The sequence below is a fragment of the Halichoeres trimaculatus genome, unplaced genomic scaffold (genome assembly GCF_033239565.1).
Source record: "Halichoeres trimaculatus isolate MK-OKI-2021-1 unplaced genomic scaffold, fHalTri1.1 fHalTri1_scaffold_7, whole genome shotgun sequence".
Taxonomy (NCBI): Eukaryota; Metazoa; Chordata; class Actinopteri; order Labriformes; family Labridae; genus Halichoeres; species Halichoeres trimaculatus.
Window position 1 is genome coordinate 38,490,506 of NW_027437185.1, and position 20,687 is coordinate 38,511,192.

A 20,687-nucleotide genomic window follows, 5' to 3' on the forward strand; every position below is an offset into this window, starting at 1 on the left:
GTATTTATGCCATATTATTCTACCTTGTACTATGACTAAGAGTCTATATAAATGCTTCCCTAAACACCTAAAAGATTTAGAGCTCCCTTCCTGACTGGCAGCAGCGGGACATAAACCCTACCTACCCCATGTTAACAAATGATCTAATGATAAATTTCAGTCACTTTTAGTTTCAGCAGGGTTGCGTGATGCTAATCTGCTTGTTGTGAGAGACTACAGCCAGGACCTCTAAGGTTCATGTGTCCTCGGTTGCTGGATCTTGTGGATATGCCCTATATAACATCAGGAGGATCAGACTCTACCTGACACAGCAGACCACACAGCTTCTGGTTCAGGCCCTGGTGATTTCATGCATCGACTCCTGCAGCTCTCTCTTAGCAGGCCTCCCTGTGTGTCCATTTAGGCCCCATTTACACGACAACTAAGAGCAGAAGTGGAGCAACAGATGCTCATTTTGTTTAAGACAGTCAGCTGATTGAGCAGATTGCGCAACACGAGGACAACACGGTACTCTGCAACGATTGTCACAATATTTCTGTTGGACTGTTGTATGCTTGCACCAATCGGTGTGCAATGTCAGCGTTTCCTCTGAAAACGCCAGCTTACTGTTTACATGGCAACAGTGTTGGCAGCGTTTCAGAAAAACCCCACTCTGGAGGCTGTTTGCAAAAGTGTGTGTTGTAGGTTGGCTGAAATGCCGTTTTTGTGTAAACCCAAGGCCAAAACGCAACAATACTTTTGCATTTACCCTAAAACCGTTGCCATGGAAATGACCCCTTAAACCTCTGCAGAGTACCCAGAATGCAGCAGCACGTCTGGTCTTTAACCAGCCCACACGTCACCCAGCTGTTGATCTCTCTTCACTGGCTTCCAGCAGCAGCTCAAATCAAAACAGAGACAAGACCAGCTCCTGCCTACCTGGGACCCTCATCCAGGTCTACACTCCTTCTGCTCCTCTACGCTCTGCTTGTGAAAGACGCCTGGTGCTCCCAGCCCAGCGCGGCTCCAAATCTCTAGCCAGACTCTTCTCCTCTGTTGTTCCCAAAATGGTGACAGTAGTTTGCTCAGCAGCTAAAGCGCTAACATCATGTTCAGAGACCTTAGTCCTCTTTGCAGCAGCTGGGATCCTAACCTTAGCTCCTCAGTATCCTGTCTCTCTTCAGCTGTTTTTATAATTTCACTGTTACAGGAGTAAAAGTACAAAAAGGGGACAGTGTTAGTCTAGTTTACCCAACTTACATGTATTTGCTTTGTCTTATTAACCCCTGCTGAACAGAACTGGTTAGTAAGTGACTCAAACTAAATTTTTAGGTGTGATAGTAGACCAAAAACTAAACTGGTAATATCAGACTCAACATGTTTGTAGAAAAATAAGGAAATCTACAGGTATTTCAAGTAGAATTCCCTCCTTATTAGGTACTACATGTATGATGACACTATATTATAGTTTAATTTATCCACATATAACATACTGTGATATGGTTTGGGGCGCTACTTGTCAAACGTATTTGAAAGAAATTTTACTAATACAAAAGACATTTCTAATTTTTCAAAAAGACCATCTTCATCTGCTCCTCTCTTTAGGGAATTCAATATTTTAACTGTATTTAATGTAAACAGTTATTGCATTTGCTTCTTCATGTATAAATATGTGCACATGTCCAATGTTCATCCCAGAGCATATAACCATTTTTTCATGTTATTCTTCAGATGTTCACGCTTACTCCACCAGGCGCTGCAGAGATCTGCATCCGCCCTTTTGTAGGACTTTGGTCAATCTAAGCACTCTCAAATATCGAGGACCTTCCCTCTGGAATAATTTAACTCCTGCTCTAAAGTCTATATCCACAATAAATCAATTTAAAAGAAAATTAAAGAATGTTGATTCATGAATAATGTTGATCAAATGTAAAGTAGATTTCATTTTACTTTTTGTACTTGATGTGACTGCTCATGCCTGTTGTTATGTAAAAAAATGGTCTTCTCATGCTGCCCTGCACGGCATGTTTTTTTTATTTAAAAAACTGTTTATTATTTATATTTTCCTGTGCAAAAACATAAATCAAATCAAATCAATGTCTGCTTTGTAATTCTTGTGTTTAACTTAAAGAACATAGAGCGATGTTTGGACTGAGGGATTATTCGTCTATTCTTCCTCCACGTGCTGAAAGCTCGGTACAGATAAAGAAAAGCATGAATCAAGGTTACAGACTCTTATTTCCACAGACTGAGCACTAGGTGCTGCTGTAAGACTGTGGACACAGCCCTGAGCTCCAGCATCTCATTATTCTGCCGCTGTGCTATCTGCGCCGTGCCAACCACACATCCCCAGCTCTCATGAATAAAACAAACGCCCCGGCCCCGGCTCCCCTGTCACAGGAGTGAAGCCCCCGATCTGTCACACTCACCTGGATATGACACACACTCAGGCTACAGGGAATAAATGCTTGGTTTGTCTAGTTTGACATCCACACACACACTCAGAAATGGAGTGTTGGAGAGACCAATACACACTCTGACTGTTGCCAGAGCTGTAAACAAAAGTATCGTAGCATCCCTCTGCCTGCCTCCCTATCTCTGGTTTAAAAGGTGGAAACACACAGATACACACACTCACACACACACACGTTTCTTCTGGAGTGTGAGACGAGGAGGAGGTGTACGGTGATGGGAGTCAGTGAGGCCGACCCAGCTCATTTCTGCCTGGAGCTGGGTGACGCGGCGAGGAACATGCGGTAATTATGGCGTGTTGCTGCTGCAGACTTGGAGGAGACGCCACCGAAGTTGACAAACACAAAGTTTGAAGTGTGCTGCAGCAATCTGAGCGGGTCGAGTGTCTGTCAGCAGCTCGGTATCTCAGCGCGTCGAGTGGACACGGTAACTTCAGCAAAGACAAAGTGAAGACGGATTGATTGAGTTTGAGAGGTTTCTGGGATGAAAGCAGGAGAGGAAGACAGATAATTCACCTGGAAACAACGACAAACCGCTTTTATTTTAGTTACCTTAAATGACTCACAGAGCTTTTAGTTTTTTAGCTTCATGCTCAAACACAAACTGCTGTCTAACCACCACAGATATATTCATGAAAGTTCAGCCCGACATATGTGCGAGTGTTTGCTACACAGAGAAAATTCTCAGCTCTTTACTCTTGGAAACAACATTTACACCTAACCAGCACCACATGTTTCCTCCTCCTTCCCCCACAGCCTGTTATCTGGAAGTGGGAAGTGTTGCAGACATTTTTCTGAAAGCTGTGGTAACTTTCCAAACAGAGCTGGAATCATATCAGCAACAAAAACTCAGGAAAAATCTGCATCTTTAATAAATCTGTAAGTTATAAGTGAAGAAAATCCCATTTCAGCCTCTGTCTGAAACACTTTGTTTGAGCTGCTGTCTCTTTAAGGCTCCCTGCTCCACAAACCCCCCTCTCTCTGATTGGCCAGCTCTCTGGAGGCCTGTTAGGGGCGGAGCTATGGGCAGAGATCGGTCCTGTATTTGTGTGACTCGCTGCTGTTACATTAATTCATTGTGATTCAGCTGTGCTTTAAGAGTTACACACACACATGTGATTTTAGTTTTTGTATGCTTGTGCCAATCATAAATCAAAACAAACAAAATCTCTCACACACCGTGCAAGTGAAGCAGCCACCCATAAAACTTACCAGGTGACCACTTAATTCCCACGTGACCCAAAACGGCGCAAAACACCACAGAAACTAAACAAAAATAACAAAACGTGGAATATTCAATGATCAAAACAAAAGACTGGCTCCTACAGCTGACTTCATCTGAATATTCTTACTGATTATTTTATCTGTCATTTATTTTTACCACACATCTCTGCTTTGACACCTTAAAACTTAGGCCACGTTTACGCAGAGACTCCCGTAAAAATTCTTCTTTTGCGTTTCCAAAAGCAACTGCGTTTACATGAGGACGGCGTGAAAACGATCCGAGTTCATACGACTACAAGACAACAAGTCACAACAATGTAGTGGCCATGCCAGGCCAGTAGTTGGCGACGTGGACATGTGTGTATATATGCGACTCGTAAACCAGCCATTATTGTTGTGGTTGTTCTTTTTTTTTCTGCTGTTTTATTGTGTGAGACGGTTGACAATCCAACCTTGAGGCGCATTACCGCCACCAACTGGACAGGAATGGCTTAACTGGAAGTTGTGGCTGCGCAACCTTCACCAGAAACTGCGAGATAGCATGGATGGAGGAGCGTTTTGTAAACTCTCTACTCTGGAGAGAGTTTTCAAAAGTTTCCGTTTTCAGACAGAACGCAACGAAATGTTATTGGATTTGACCGTTTTTGGCGTTGTGTATACGCAGCCTTATATTTTTTTATTCATTTCAACATACTTTAACTTTTTATTTAATTGTTTTTTTACTTATTTATTAGTTTATAATTTGCTCTGAAAATTAGTTTATTTTAATTATATTTAAATGTATTTCTCATTGTTTCTGATTGTTTTTAAATGCTTTAATGGCCTAAAATGTGCTATATTAATAATCTTGTCTAGCCTTGAATTGTTTTGTGTTTTTCTTAGATACGTTCTTTCAAAACAGCTGTCCACTGTAACTGAGAACAGTTTAGTTAAACCACAAGAAAAACAAACAAAGAGACCAAAACCTACGAGTCCAAACAGTCAGCTGAGACACAGACAGGACCTCGAAAAATCAAGTTTTCCAGGTTTCTTCACTTAATTTAGCAAAACAAGCAACAACCAGAACAATGGTCCTCAACACGTGTCCTCTTTAAAAAGGAGCAGAAAAAAAATGGACGTCATCTCGCTCCGCTCAAAGTGAGGTCGCATCAAAAACTGCTCCCCCTGGTGGCTGGCTGCAGTATAGGTCAAAAATCCCTCTCAACAGTCATTCCAGATGGGCTGTGGTCAAACTTTAACAAATTAAAACACCTGGTAGAAATGTTTCTCACGTCTGATTGTTGTGGTGATTTGAAGATAATTTTTGGCTATGTTGTATTCTTTTCCTCTTTTTTTCTGAAAAGTTCATTTTTCATTTGTTATGAGAGGTTAGAAATGAGGTTTTACGTCACATTTAAGGATGATTGACCGCTGATGATCTTGTGTAGTTTTTTTGGGGGGGAATTGTAAAATATATCGGGAGGGAGAGCCAAACTCTGGCTCCACATTGGCGGCCCCTCTAACGGGGATATTTCAGCTCCTCCACCGTCTCTGGTCCCTGCACAGTGAGAGGAACCTGAACTCAGCGCTAACGGAGGCCAAATGCTGAGCTTAACCTTTAAAAACGTTGTCACGGAGGCTTTTAAAAAATGTCCACAGACTCATTTTATGTATCTCAGCGTCTGAAAATCATTTGGTTTTCATTTCCTCGCATCCTTCCACTCCGCCGGCCTGTTTTAACCTCCTCGCCGCGGCGTAATGAGTGTTCCTCTACCCTAACATTTTGCTGCGTCTTCGTCATTACTGCGCCGCTCTGCCTTTTTGAGGAACGCTCATTATATGCATTCATCTGTGTTGAGCAACACTTTATTTATTTCCCAGCGCCCCCTGAAACACATAATCACAGTCATATTCCTGAGTGGGCCACGGTTATCTTGTATCAGGGTGTTTTCTGCATGTTTGAGCAGCCGGCAGCCTTCAGAGGAGCCGCGTCACGTCGTCGGCCATTACTCAGAGGTTTTAATGCATACATTACTCACTGAACCGCTTTCTGCTGCAGATCAAGCTCCGCTGTGTTTATTGTCTCAAAATCCCATTGCTTTGCTTCCCACTGTTTTGCAATCTGCGAGAAAAGGTCAGGTTATCATTTGTTTGGTGTGTCTGCGTTATTTTTCATACTGAACAGATTCAGCTCCACAGCCTCCGTGTTAAAAATTAAGAGCATAAATCTGCACAGAGTGTGATTCAAGAAAACTTTATCACTTTGTCCTTCTTCTCCTCCTCCTCTACGACTTCTTCTTCTCCTACTTTCATTTCCCAGGAAGAAACGACACACACAATCCAACCCTCCTCTCATGAGACGCCTCGTTTGAACCCAAACTTTCACGCTGCAAGGTAACCACTCTGCACTTTCCTCCACAAGGACTTGTTTGCGTTCCAGATATTTCCTTTTTTCAATCATTCACTCTCCACTTAGAGACAACGCCACTCACCACTCGCCCCCTCACTGTCCTTCACTAGCTGGATGTTTGCATCTGATAATTACAGCTCTTACTGCTTCTCATCTTCCAGGGAAACCAAAGATGGACCCTGTCACCGCTCTGACTGGACGCTGGGCAGGGTACAACCTGGGCAGTGGTGTATAACGTTATTACAGCTTTACTTCAGGAAAAGTAAAGATATTTTACTGGAAATCTACTCCCATAAAAGTGAAAGTTTTTAGTTTTTTACTTATTTAGCTCCATTTTCCTGTTGTTACATACATAAACAGCTTTTTTTTCAAGACTCTTTGATTTGAGTCTCCCCTGCCAGTCCTTTTCAGAAATCTGATTATTTAACTACCCCCACTAAGGAGGTTGTGGTTCCGGGAGTGTTTGTTTGTTTGTTTGTGAACAACATAACTCAAAAAGATACAAATGGATCTTGGTGAAATTTTCAGGAAATGTTCAAAATAGGATGAGGAAGAAGTGATTACATTTTGGGGGTGATCCGGATCACCGTCTGCATCCAGGACTTTTTCTAAATCAGAGCTCTGCAACCTTTACTTTCATAGGAGCCATTTTTCCTAAGCTCACCTGGAGCCACAAAATCTACTTTATCTTCACAATAAAGACCAAAAGTATAAAAGTTATAAACAGAGTAAAAATCTTGTCAATAATTTTCTAAATGATACGTTTTTGGTGTTTATAAAATTGTACATGTGATGCTTCCATTTTTTATTTTTAATGAAATTGCAAATATTCAAAAAAAGAGGATCTTTTAATACAAATCTGCAAAATTTATGACCTTTCAGTGAGTTGCAAAATTTTTCAAAAATGTTGAAATTTCAAATACTTGCAAAATGTGTCTAAAAATGTGGTTTTTGAATTTCATGGATTTGCAAAAAAAAATGGTAATTTCCAAAATTTGCTACACTTTTCAAAAATATGGAATTTTATGGAAAATAAAGTTATTAAAAAAAATCATTTTCGTTATCATTTACAAAAACTTAAACTATTGGATTTTGTTTCTAAATAAAAAAAAGTCAAAAAATTAAAATTAAAAAAATAGGCAAAGTTTTAAAAATTGAAATCTTTATCGCAAGAAATGATTTATTTATAGATCAAACAATTTTTGACACATTAATCTTAATTAGTGTCAGTGTCTTTAATCATTAACACATTCTGCAAGAAAAATAAATAATTTTCACTTAATATTTCCTAAAGCTGCAAGGAGCCACTGCAAAGGAGTCAAAGGGCCGAATGAGGCTCCAGAGCCACAGGTTGAACACCCTCATTCTAAAGGATTATTTATCTATTATTTTATTTATGTATTTAATGGGTACCGACTGAATTCTGTTTAAAGTACCAGGTACCAATTCATGTAAGGTCAAAAGGTACCATGTTTAGGTCCCTAAACGCATCCCTGTGACTGTGAGGGAGAGGAAGAGTAGGAGATTTTCCATGCTGGACATGAACACAGCATTACAAGGTTATATATTGAAGAATAAATATGTTAAATTGAAAAAAAATTATATTTAATTATTAAAAGAAACTGATATTTTTACCACATAAGCACAAAAAAGTACCAATAATTGGTATTGTTAAGTACCATACAGATTGCCAGGTACCGGGCACCTGTACCGTATCGTTTCAAATGTGAAAGGTAACAATCCATACATATAACTTCACCATAAATGGTCGGATTGCTTTGCAAAACAACACAAAACAAGGTCACCATATTTTCTGACAGATGTAAAAGTACGAACCAGATCCTGGAAATATTCTGGACACTAAAGCCGCGTGTCCACCAGGCAGACCGGTTCGGTTTATATCAGCGCGCATTTTGTGGTGTTTCCACTGACTTATCCCGGGACAGATCCTCAAATAACCGAGACGAGCCGTCCCACTTTTTGGGACCCTTTCGTATGGGGGCCAGACTGAACCGATCCGCTCTCAGAAGGTGGAGCTACAACACTGCAGACCATTGATTGGTCAAAAGAAAAGTCACTTCCTGTGAGACAGCAGCTGTATTTCTCCTGGTGGCTCACAGACTTCTCTGAAACAAAACTTGATTGATCTTTGTATCAAAGAGCTACATGACGATCACAGAGAGGACGAAATGCTGCATGTCTTCATCATCGCTATTTGTTTACTGTGTCACGTTTTTCTTCTTCGTTGGATTTATTAGGGGGGTACACTGTGTCACGCTGCTATGGCGTCATGTTATTATTTAACAGATGCGGCTTTTGGCAAACTGTACTGAACCGGACCGGACTGCATGGTGGAAAAATGGTTTAAGATTCTGAAAATGAAATATGTCCTGGGTCATCATCATTTTCAACACTGTCAGGAAACAAATTATCGTAGAAACCTGCAGCTAACACCAAGCTGTAGCAGACAGTCTGCTGAAAAGAAGTATAACATTAAAGTCGGACTAAAGTGTAGGAAGAGGTCTGCGCTCTCTGAGTGCTTTGCTAATTCAAATCTTAAAATCTTTTAACCGTCTCTATAAAACATGAATACTTTCAAAAAGCTCAAATGTTTGAATACACCAACGACCCAACCTAACGAACCTATCACATGAATGTAGCTTATTTTACGGCTAGTAGGACGCTTTAGATCCAAAATTAAACAAATACTGAGTCCATGCAGGGATCTTGCTGCTCAGTTCAGGATGGTTTGATGGCTTTTTACTAACTTAAAAAAAAAATCTGTGCAGAACAAACGACGAGGAAGAGATTAAAGCAGAAGGAGAAAAGTCTGCAACTGGAAATGAAGATGGTGAAGATGCTCTGATTAAATCCTTCGTTGTTAAACGTTGAAATGTTTGAAGAATGTTGAATCAGTTAATCATTGATCACAGATTTCTCTGTTCTCCGTGTAATAAAGACAAATAGTGAGATAAAACAGTCGGTGAGGACAGATCCTGGACCAGCTCACAGGAAGCCTTAACCTCTCTGGGTGAATGAAATCCTGATCGTTATTTCTTACAGGAAGTCTGATGATTACTGCGCCTTCAGATGGAGTGAATGTTTAATTTCACAGGTTATCACCCTCACCTGTTTGTTTCTCCCTCAGATATCGATTCCTCTTCTCCAGATTCGTCCTTCAGGCTCATCTTTTTATCTAATAATTCGGAAGTTTGCAGAGAAACATTGAAACATTCATCTCTGGGTCTTTGTACCGACATATCCTCGCTGATGAAGTGAAAAGAGAAGTTTCTACCTGCTCCTGCTCTGAATAACTGTTTCAGAAATGAACCAAACTGTTTCTGCATCAGAAGAGAAAAGATCCAAGGTGAATTAAATGTTTGATCTACAATTCATCATCCCTGCTTTCAGCTCATTTCCTGTATTTTGGATAAAAAGCTTTAGAAATCACTTGGAGGTGCTGGTTATCTTTACTGAATCATGAATTATGAACAGGAAGCTCTCAGAAAGTCCTGACAGGGCTTTAAAAAGCCATCTCATTTCTTTTTTCTAACACAGAGCTGTTTGGGCTCCTGGATGCAGCTGCCAGCGCCACAGAGCCAAACGGTTTGGACCAGTTCCCTCAGTCTAGACAGAGGACGTGGATCCGTCTCAGTCTCTCATGGACTTTGATTTCTTTGACACACAAACCCTGAGCAGCTCTCATTCATCCCGAGCCTCGTCTGGAGGCTTCGGGCCTGGTGACGGTTTGTTGATGGTGTTTCTCTGAGCGGCTTGGAGCGACTCCTTAATGGGAGCTAATCAAAGCTCAGGGAGGCGGGGAGGAAAGAGACGGAAACAGGAGCCAGATAAGAGCGGGACGCTTTCACCGCAGACAAAGAGATTCATCAGGTAACCTGCTCATTGGATACAACAGATCCTCATTAAAGAGCTCAGTTTCAGGGTTTCAGACCGTTTCTTCCTCTGCAGTTTGAGGGATTAAAACAGCGTCACCGTCTGTCTCCCTGCTCCATCCCAGAGACACCAAAACAACAGATGCCCTCACATTTCCTCTGGTCTGGATCCCACCATGACTCCCACAGCATCTCTTTCTTTCATCAGACATTTACCCACAACTTCCCACAATGCACAGCGGTCCTTATTCCCTCTCTGATAGCCCTTTTTCACACATGCTCAAAAACTCCTCAAACTTTCAGTCTGGGTGATCTCAAACGGCCAAATCCCAAATTAATCCAGATTTTCTTTTCCCAGACAACTCCTTTGGGGATTTACATTTCTTTATCTCATTGTCTCACTCTTAAAGTCGGCTTCAGTTTAGTTTTTCATTTCTTAATAAGTTGTGAAACTATCATTACTCTATGAGTACCCAAAAATACAGTTCTAAACCTGCTTTGTACTTAAGCATTGGGTGGACATCTTACTTACACCAATGTCTCTCAAATGTGGTCCGCCATGATTACAAGTAAACGTTGTATTATTATGGATTTTTTTTTTTTTTTTGTCATAAAAAAATAGTCATTAAAAAATGTTTGACATGTATAGTTTTCTTTCAGTGGCCCTAATCCTCTTCCGTATACTTAGCTTGGTTTGTATCCTCTTGGAGTGGGAGTATAAGGGGTCCTTGGTCTGAAACGATTAAAAAAAACACTGGTCTATGCTTTGTTTTCTTGAGCACCGCCACCAGAGGGAGCTCCACAGAAGCGGGCAGAGCGAGCACTCAAAACAACCAAACAACAACCTCCGTTCTAGAAACATGAGGCTAAATTGTTTAAGTCTCTAATTTCACTATCAGCTCACACTCTCTGAGTTCAGAAGAGATTAAGTTGATGCGTCAGTCCAATCAGCTGATTGGTGCTTCTGTAGCTTTAAATGAGGAAGCTCAAAGCCCGCCCCATTTTCAGTATGGCTGCTGCTGATAGGTGACCTTAAAGTTCCCATCTCCTGCTCCTTTCCTGCAGTTTAATCTGGATCATTGATGTCTTCATGAAATGGTAGTAACATGTTTTGGTCCAAAAAGCCAATAAATCAAGCACAGCAGCATTGTTTCCAGGCTCTCATAGCCCCTCTGTTCAGAACGCTCTGATTTAGTGGGCGTGGCCTTCATATGTAAATGAGCCACCGCTGATACCGCCCCGCTCTTCCACGTCACTGAGAGCGGCACCACGAGCTCCGAGTGCACAATGTTTAGAAAACAGAGAAGCTCGTTTACCGTAACATTACAGGCTAAAACAACAGGCTAACTGCAGCTAAAGTTAGCATCCTGAAGCTAACACAGAGACAGGGGGGACACTGAGGAAAAGCTCTTCCATCTGCTCCACAGCACACAGCATTTAAAATACTCACATTTCCAGGGTCCCAGGTTTGTTGGAGGATGGTTGGTAATGCGCCTGGATTCAGGACCAGTCTATTGGCTAGCCCTCTGTTGGACTGTCCAAAGTTGGAAAAGCAGTCGGCCGTGAAGTGACTAGCACACACATGCTCAGTTTTACTGAGTGTAGCTGGAACATTTCCTGATAAATGAACTCTAGACACTTAGTCTGTCTTCTTCAGAGATGGGAAGCTTGAGCATGGAGCTATGTGACTGTTTACTGCCAAAAACAGAGCAGTGATGGCTCTTCAACTCTGGCATTCTCGGAGGGGGTTTGGGGGTATCTGCTCTGGTGGACCAATCAGGTCAGACTTGCTCCTGATTGGTCAAAAAAGGTCAGGATTTTACATTAAGCTCTACTAAGAACAGGTTTGGTCATTAAATATCACATTTTGTGGGCTGGGAGGAAAGACAAAGACCCACACATTTCACTAAAAGACTTAATAAAGTGATTTTTGCGTAATATGGGACTTTTAACACTCTGTTTCATAAACAGACTGGTGACATCACAGAGACTGTGTTTTGTTGAACAGTCTGTGGTCAACACAGGAATATAAACCAGGCTTTAGTGGAGGACACACACACAGAGGTCAAACACCAGAGAGCTCAAGCTGAACACAACATCCAGACTCCTGGGATGTAAAGACGGGAAAAGACCAAAATATTTCTGGGATGGAGATGGTAAACTCTTCATGAAGGGACCTGACTATCTGGATTTTATCATATTAGCATATGTCTCCTTATCCTTTCAGCTTTAAACATCTGACTTCTGACTTTTCATTTGCTTTTAGGTCTGATTCCTGCTGTCCTGGTCTCATCTGCTGATTCACAACTACAGGTGTGTTCACTAATGTTTGTCCACTGAGGTGTAGTCATAGAGGCAAGAAGAAACAGTGAACGAAAAACTACAACTCTGATTGAAAAAAAAAGACTAATCACCACTTGGATACTTTCACTTAACTGTGTTTTTTAATCTCTTCTCTCTAATTTAAAGCTATATTTAAAAAGCGTAACTCTTTATTTGGTTGAAAAATGCAGAAACAACATATTAACGTTACTGATTATGAGAAATATTTGCTCATATCTCACATCTCAGGAAAGTGTTTTCAACGCTTCCCAAATATTCCCTCTCATCTTCAGAGCAGACGTCATGGTGTCCACGATTTCCAAAAAGAAAGTCAGATGTTTGCACCACATGAAGAAGTCTCCATGCAGGAGAAACAACTCAAACCCTCCTTTTCTTTCCAACAGCCACCACTAGATGTCCCCATGACCCTTTGTGAAAACAGGAAGCTGTGTAGCTCCTGGTGTTTCTGTAACAACCATCATCTCGTTGTTGTTTCTTCTGTGTTTCCCTCACAGAGGGTGTAATAAAGATGCAAATCACACGATCCTGATGTCAGATTACACACAGATGTAAGGGTTAGGACGCTGCTGATGGGAGGTAAAACAGTAAACCAGCAGCGTACAGAGAGCTTCGGCGTGGAGGAGCATCCCGGCGGCCTGTAGACAAAGCGTGAGCTCTGATAACAAAGCCCTGTGTACCGTGGGCCAGGTGATCCAAACAGAGAGGATTAGATAGTGGAGCTTTAGGGCTGTAATGTCTCAGATCTCACAGCAGCTCCCTCCAAAGTGGATTATGAAACTAATATTAGTGTCAGACGCTGACTGGGGGGCAGGACACGCCAGGAGAGGAGAGGAGAGGGGGTAATCTGCTGGCAGACAGAGGACGCAGAAACGCAGAAACGCAGGCTGATGTGGGATAAAAGTATCAGTGTCTGGGAGTGAGGCTGAGGATCAGAGTGAGGAAGATGAGGAGATGCTGCGATACTGCAAAGGCTGCTGGGAGAGAGGTGGAGCTGTGATTAGACAGAGATCACAGGTAAAATCCCAGGCTGACGCTGCCATCTGCACAGGTGCTTACTGAAGTCTTACTTTATAAGTGTCAGGAAACAATCAGGACTGAGCCCGCGGAGGATCAGGGGCGGGGCCAAAACATCTGTGCAGGGAATCAGGGCTTAAAGCAAGACGAGGAGGAGGAGGAGAGTGTAACAGCTCCAGAAACACTAGTGATCCCACAGAGGAAACTGCTCTTTAGTTACAGCCACTGCCTCCAAACAGTGATAAAAATAGAAAGTATGGCATATAAGTTATAAGATATGAGAAAGTACGGTGGCACAAATGCAAACGCCACAACACAACATGAGTCAGAAGAGGTAAGTTATCCCAACAGACACAGAAAAGTTGCAAAAGTAAATAACTTACCTTTTAATCTTTAAGGTAAGATAAATAAAGCTTTGAAGGCATCTCACCTTGTAACATCCTTCATAGTGCTTACATTTTTTTATTTACCAGAAAAAAACTTCATCTTGTATTTATCTTTATGAATCAATAACGTTAGCATAAAAGCTACATTTATCAAAGCTGAAGTGATAAATGAAAACAGTCAGTGTTTAACTTTAATTTGCATTCATTTTGTGGCTTTATAGTTGTGTTGTGCCTTTTGCATTGGTGTTGTGCTCGATTACTATTATGGCTTTTGCATTCATTTTTCTGCTTTTGCATTAGCTATTTTCCTTTTGCATGTGTTTTCTGGCTTCTGCTTCTGTGTTTTTGCTTTTGCATGCTTGTTGTGGCTCTTTCAGTTGTTTTAATTTTTGCAGTTGTGTCTTAACTTTTGCATTTGTGTTCCGGCTTTTGCACTCATGTTTTTGCTTTTGCAGTAGTTTTGTGGCTTTTGCATTCATGTTGTGTTTTTTTGTGTGTTGTGGCTGTTGCTTCTGTATTTTTGCGTTTGCATTTGTGTTTTGGCTTTTGCATTTGTACTGTGGCTTTTGCATTAGTGTTTCTACTTTTACATTACTTATTTTGCTTTTGCATTTTTGTTGTAGCTTTTGCATTAGTGTCTCAGCTCTTACATTAATTATTTTGCATTTTTGTTGTAGCTTTTGCATTAGTGTCTCAGCTCTTACATTAATTATTTTGCTTTTTTGTTGTAGCTTTTGCATTAGTGTCTCAGCTCTTACATTAATTATTTTGCTTTTGCATTTTTGTTGTGGCTTTTGCTGTTGTGTTTTTGCTTTTGTATTTGAGTTGTTGCTTTTGCTTTTGTGTTTTTGCTTTTGTATTTGAGTTGTTGCTTTTGCTTTTGCAATTTTGCTTTTGCATTTGTGTTGTGGCTTTTGCTTTGGTGTTGTGGCTTTTGCATTTGTGTTTTTGCTATTGCATTTGAGTTGTGGCTTTTGCAGCCATGTTTTTGCTTTTGAAGTGGTTTTGTGGCTTTTGCATTCGTGTTGTGTTGTGTTTTTTCTTGTTTTGTGGCTTTGGCTTTTTTTTTTTATTCGTGTTGTGTTTTTTTTCATTTGTGTTGTGGCTTTTGCATTTGTGTTTTTGCTTCTTTAGTTGAGTTGTTGCATTTGCATTTATGTTGCGTTATTTTTAATGAGTCATGTTTTTGCAGTTGTGTTCTGACTTTTGCATTCAAGTTGGGGCTTTTTTCAGTTGTGTTGATGCTTTTGCATTTGTGTTTTGGATTTTGCATTCATTTTGTGCCTTTCTTATTGTGTTGTGGCTTTTTCATTCATGTTTTGCATTTGTTATTTTTCTCTTGCATGTGTTTTCAGGATTTTGCATTGGTGTTCTGGTTTTTGCTTATGTGTTTTTGCGTTTGTACAGTGGCTTTTGCATCTGTTTTGCGTTTGTATTGTGGCTTTGGCAGTTGTGTTGTGGCTTTTGCATTTGAGTTTTGGCTTTTTCAGTTGTGTTTTTGTGTTTTGCATTTGTGTTTTTTACATGTTGCGATTTTTTTTTTTTTTTTTGGTGTTGTGTTTTTGCATTTGTGTTGTGGATTATGCTAATAATCATAAGAAAGTACAGAATGGAATAAAATCATGTTTTTTTGCACAAAATTTGACAAGAAATATGTGTATTGCACAGAGGGTAATTTTTGCACATTTAGCTTAAAGCAGTGAGTCCAGAGTGAACCTAAAGACACTGCAGCTGTTTCCTCGTGTCTGTGTTTAAAGATCTGATCACGCCACTGTCGGTCATTCTGCTCACATGTTACAGGGGAAACAAAGATCACGTTGTCAGAAGCTTCACGTGGAGAAAACAGATTTTATTTGACGAGCCGTGATGGAAAATGGCAGTTTTAGAGAAAGTTAACTCAGGTATAAACTTTCTAACGATGTGTGAAGAGTGTGATCCACACATCGGAAGCTGCGCAGGTGTTGAAGCGTTACGATGAACTCTGAAGTGTTGGGAGGCGACATAGTATTAAAAGAAATCAAAGTTTCAGCCACGAGTTGAGCAAAAGAAGGTTGTAACTGAGAAAACTTTCTGCTTTTGAAGAGCTCTCTCATGTCCATGTATGAATGTGGAAAAGAAGTTTCTAAGTGCTCTCTGTTCAAGGTCAGCCACAAAGCGTTGTACGGCTGTTTCAGGGACGCTCGCCGACACACGTTAGAAAAATCTCCCGTGCAGAGAAAACCTCGTCTTTTTCCAACAGTGCCGAGGGGCAGCGGAGATTAAAGGAGGAACTTATCCTGCAAAGGTTTTCTGACTAGATAAAACAAGATTTAACATTTATTTATGACGCTCTGTTCAGAGTCAGAAACAGCAGAGAGATAAGGCTCTGTGTTTGAACGGAGGTTTGACATTTACAGCCAAATATCACCAGGAATGGGCTTTGCTGCGTACTGTAGGGTAGGGAGTTTAACGCAGGGGGTGAGGCCTCAGGGACGGCTACGGTGTTAGTTTAGATTTATGCAAGTTGTGTCATCTACAAAAAAATAAAAACAGGGAGTAGAAAAGTGACCCTAGGAAAATTAATTCTTCGACAACTTAAAGAATTTCAGCGGCATATTTCATTCACTTTAAAAAAATAAAAATACAAGAAAGTTCTCATAAACACAGGATTTTTTTATTTCACTGTTTATAAAAATGGAAATTACTGAAAAGCTTCAATGATTGGTCATAAATAATTACCTGTTTGAATGAGACAGTTATTTTTTAAAGGTCCCATATTCTGCAAAAATCACTTTATTAAGTGTTTTAGTGAAATGTGTGGGTCTTTGTCTTTCCTCCCAGCCCACAAAATGTGATATTTAATGACCAAACCTGTTCTTAGTAGAGCTTGTTAATGTAAAATCCTGACCTAAAACCAGCTGTTTGGATTTTGGGGATTTGCCAATGTCAGCGATTCCCTTTTTTGACCAATCAGGAGCAAGTCTGACCTGATTGGTCCACCAGAGCAGATACCCCCGAACCCCCTCGGAGAATGCCAAAGTTGAAGAGCCATCGCTGCTCTGTTTTTGGCTGTAAACAGTCACATAGCTCCATGCTCAAGCTTCCCATCTCAGAAGAAGACAGACTAAGTGTCTAGAGTTCATTTATCAGGAAATGTTCCAGCTACACTCAGTAAAACTGAGCATGTGTGTGCTAGTCACTTCACGGCCGACTGCTTTTCCAACTTTGGACAGTCCAACAGAGGGCTAGCCAATAGACTGGTCCTGAATCCAGGCGCATTACCAACCATCCTCCAACAAACCTGGGACCCTGGAAATGTGAGTATTTTAAATGCTGTGTGCTGTGGAGCAGATGGAAGAGCTTTTCCTCAGTGTCCCCCCTGTCTCTGTGTTAGCTTCAGGATGCTAACTTTAGCTGCAGTTAGCCTGTTGTTTTAGCCTGTAATGTTACGGTAAAGGAGCTTCTCTGTTTTCTAAACATTGTGCACTCGGAGCTCGTGGCGCCGCTCTCAGTGACACTGAAGAGCGGGGCGGTATCAGCGGTGGCTCATTTACATATGAAGGCCACGCCCACTAAATCAGAGCGTTCTGAACAGAGGGGCTATGAGAGCCTGGAAACAATGCTGCTGTGCTTGATTTATTGGCTTTTTGGACCAAAACATGTTACTACCATTTCATGAAGACATCAATGATCCAGATTAAACTGAGGAAAGGAGCAGGAGATGGGAGCTTTAAAACTGGGGCTTTTTTGTAAGTGAATGCAATACGACTTGCAAAAATAAATAGATAAAATTAAAATCAGCTGAAAATTTTTATGTTTTGTCATTTAACCATTAACATGTTGCACTTACTTTTTTTTTGGTTGTGCATTCTTGATTTCCTGTTTTATTTTGTAGATTTTCTCTCAGTCACAGGTGTTTCCTCCCTGTCTGTATTCTTAGTTTTCCTCTTGTCTTCTTTGTGTTGTCGTATTCCTTGTGCATTTTAGTTTATTTTTTCTCCTCTACTTTGTTCTTCCTGACCTGTGGGTGTCTGCTTCTACTTCCTGCTCCTTTAATTTAGTGATGGAGTTCCACAAGGCTCAATGCTTGGACCACTTCTTTTCATTTTTTTGCAGAGATAACCCCCTTATATGGCATTCAGCTCCACGGTCAGGAACCTGAGGTTTCTGTTCACTCAGAATTTGTCCTCAGACCTCCTCAGGGTCTGTTTTTATCCACAGTTGCTGCTGGTTGGAGCTGGAGACCTTTATTCAAACAGAAGTGTTTCATCAATCAGCAGCTTCTGGTCGAAACCACGTCTCACTAATGTTTCACAATGAGACAGCAGCAGATGTGTAACTACAGGAAAAGTTTGGGCTTATTTCTAAAACAGGCATCAATTACCAATGTTTTTTTTTTTAAACTGTGAAAATGAAGATGAAACAGATGGGCAGCAGCGATCATCTTCTGTGAAACGACAGCAGAAAACATCCTGATTAAAGACGCTGGGTTCACACTTTATTCCTTCAGAGAAGAAGAGAAATCTTTACAACATGAAACTTTTAATCCAACCTGAACACACACATCACTCAGCCCTGTAATAAACACATCTCTGGTTTTCATAACGAGGCTGCTGAAAGGTGTGTGTGTGTGTGTGTGTGTGTGTGTGTGTGTGTGTGTGTGTGTGTGTGTGTGTGTGTGTGTGTGTCCTGCTAATTAAGTCAACACACCGTTCCTCTTGTGTTGGCATTAACTGTGCAGATTCTCCCTCAGACTGTCTCTGATCACTCTGATTATGTTTGCTCTGATTCCTGAGCGTCACCACGACCCAACCTGCAAACCAGGGACTAATTGATGGAGCGAACGTTTCTTCAGCCTCACAGGGAAGAAAAACACGTCAGTGTCTTTATTTACACACTTTAATTTCTTTGACTGGGGAAGTGATTAAATCATTTACTTTAACTTATATTAACTTCTGCTGTCTGTCTGTTTTCTCCTACATGAAACAGAGGTTCACAAATTTTTCAGTCTTTTGACTCTGAAGATAACGACACTGGAGGCTGCGACCCCATGCCGGAAATGCACGAATTGGATAAAAACAAATGGCATAAGTATTTAATTTAGCAAATCAACAGAAAATAGGAGTAAGTATGATGCTAAATTTATCTGCCATCACTGATTCCCTCATTATCTTTGCTTTGTCACCTCTGTAGTCTTTAACAGAAGAACTGTGGTAAACATGCATGGCTTCATAACAAATTTAAATCCTGTTTTTCCTTAATTTTTACAATTATGGATGAAATATTAACGAATAGTTAGTAAATATCTTTAATGTAGGGTTTTTTAATTGTATAATTCAAATGATAATTATTATATTTTTTACTCTTTTATTATTATTTTAGTATTTTATTTGAATTTTTTGTTATTATTTTAGCTTTTTATTATTATTATTTTAGCATTTTATTTCATTTTTATTATTATTTTAGCATTTTATTTTATTTATTATTTTAGCATTTTATTTCATTTTTTTAATATTATTTTAGCATTTTATTTTATTTATTATTTTAGCATTTTATTTCATTTTTTAAAATATTATTTTAGCATTTTATTTTATTTTTTTAATATTTTTTTATTTTTTATTATTATTTAAGCATTTTTTTTTATTTTTTTTTATATTATTTTGGAGTTTTTAGTGCTTTGATTTATTTTTAACTTCTATCCTTTCCCTATTTATTTATTTCTGTTTAAGCTTTGTTGCTTTGGGTGTGCATAATCTCTACTCTAAAATCTTTGTATATAGATGTTTTGACTCAATTTTATTATAATTGTTCTTTTTTCCAACCCCTGTAAACTGTTTTCAACTGATGTAACTTGTACAAAAGTTCAAATGAGGTTGACTGATTTAATATACAAAACAAACATCCTCCTCATGTTTTCTCCCCTCCTCTGTGTTGCTGTAAAGACTTGGCCCAACTCTTGTTCTCCACATTTGGTCTGATAGGACAGACTGGATGTGTTGGCTATGAATAATGTATTAGCTGTTTTGGATGGTAGAACATGAATACTAAACTGAGCTTTTTCACACACTCAGAGCTAACTGACAGCAGGCACCGAGTCCTGATAGTAAAGAGAAAACCTGAATGAAAACACGCTACTTAAAGTTCCTGTGAGGAGTTTCTGAGTGATAATAAAAAAGTCTTTTTAGATTTCTGCCTGATCCTAATCCACACTTTAAAATCAGATTATCAACACCAAAATTACAGGTTATTCCTGATTGCTACTTCTCAGCTTCCTGATCCGGTCGAACAGGACCAGATTGAATGACGGCACGTCTAAGTCTCCATGGCAACACCACGCCAGCTGATGAAGTTTAGCAGAGAGAAGAGAGATTTGTGTTTTTCTCTGCTGAAAACGATTTCTGTGATTAATGTTGTAGTGATGGTGGACACTGGAGCCTAACTGTCAGACAGAAAAAGGACAGAAGAGCAGAAGAAAGAGAAACAGGAGAGAGATAGAGCACGAGCTAAAGGCTAACACACGAGCTAAACTTGTCCAAACTTGAGAGTCTATCAATAAAATGAAGAGCCAGGTTACGTTAGCTCTGCTTGGTGAGGTTGGAGTTGGTAGATGAGCTCTGGTAGGACAGAACCAGGATTCACTAACGTTACACGTTACAGACACGTCTCAGAGCACCGGGCTGTGAGGAGAGAGAAATATAGCCGGCTGCTAAACTACGCTACAAACTGACAAAGTTAGCTTGCTGATACGTTAGCCTATGGATACGTCATAGCACTGGCTAGTAGAGCTACATATAGCCAGCTACTAAACTACAGTACAAAATTTCAAAGTTAGCTTGTTGATACTTTAGCCTAAAGATAAGTCAGACCACTGGCTAGTAGATCTCAATATAGCCTGCTGCTCAACTACGATACAAACTGACAAAGTTAGCTTGTTGATACATTAGCCTATGCATGTGTCATAGCACTGGCTAGTAGAGCTAAATATAGCCTGCTACTAAACTGCTGTTTA

General features: G+C 40.1%; 1 long non-coding RNA gene across 1 annotated transcript in view; it reads right to left on the reverse strand.

The window, feature by feature from the left end:
• The window catches only part of LOC141793804 (uncharacterized), a 78,085-nt gene that overhangs the window by 40,185 nt on the left and 17,213 nt on the right, over positions 1-20,687 (reverse strand). The gene's annotated exons all lie outside the window — the stretch shown is intronic.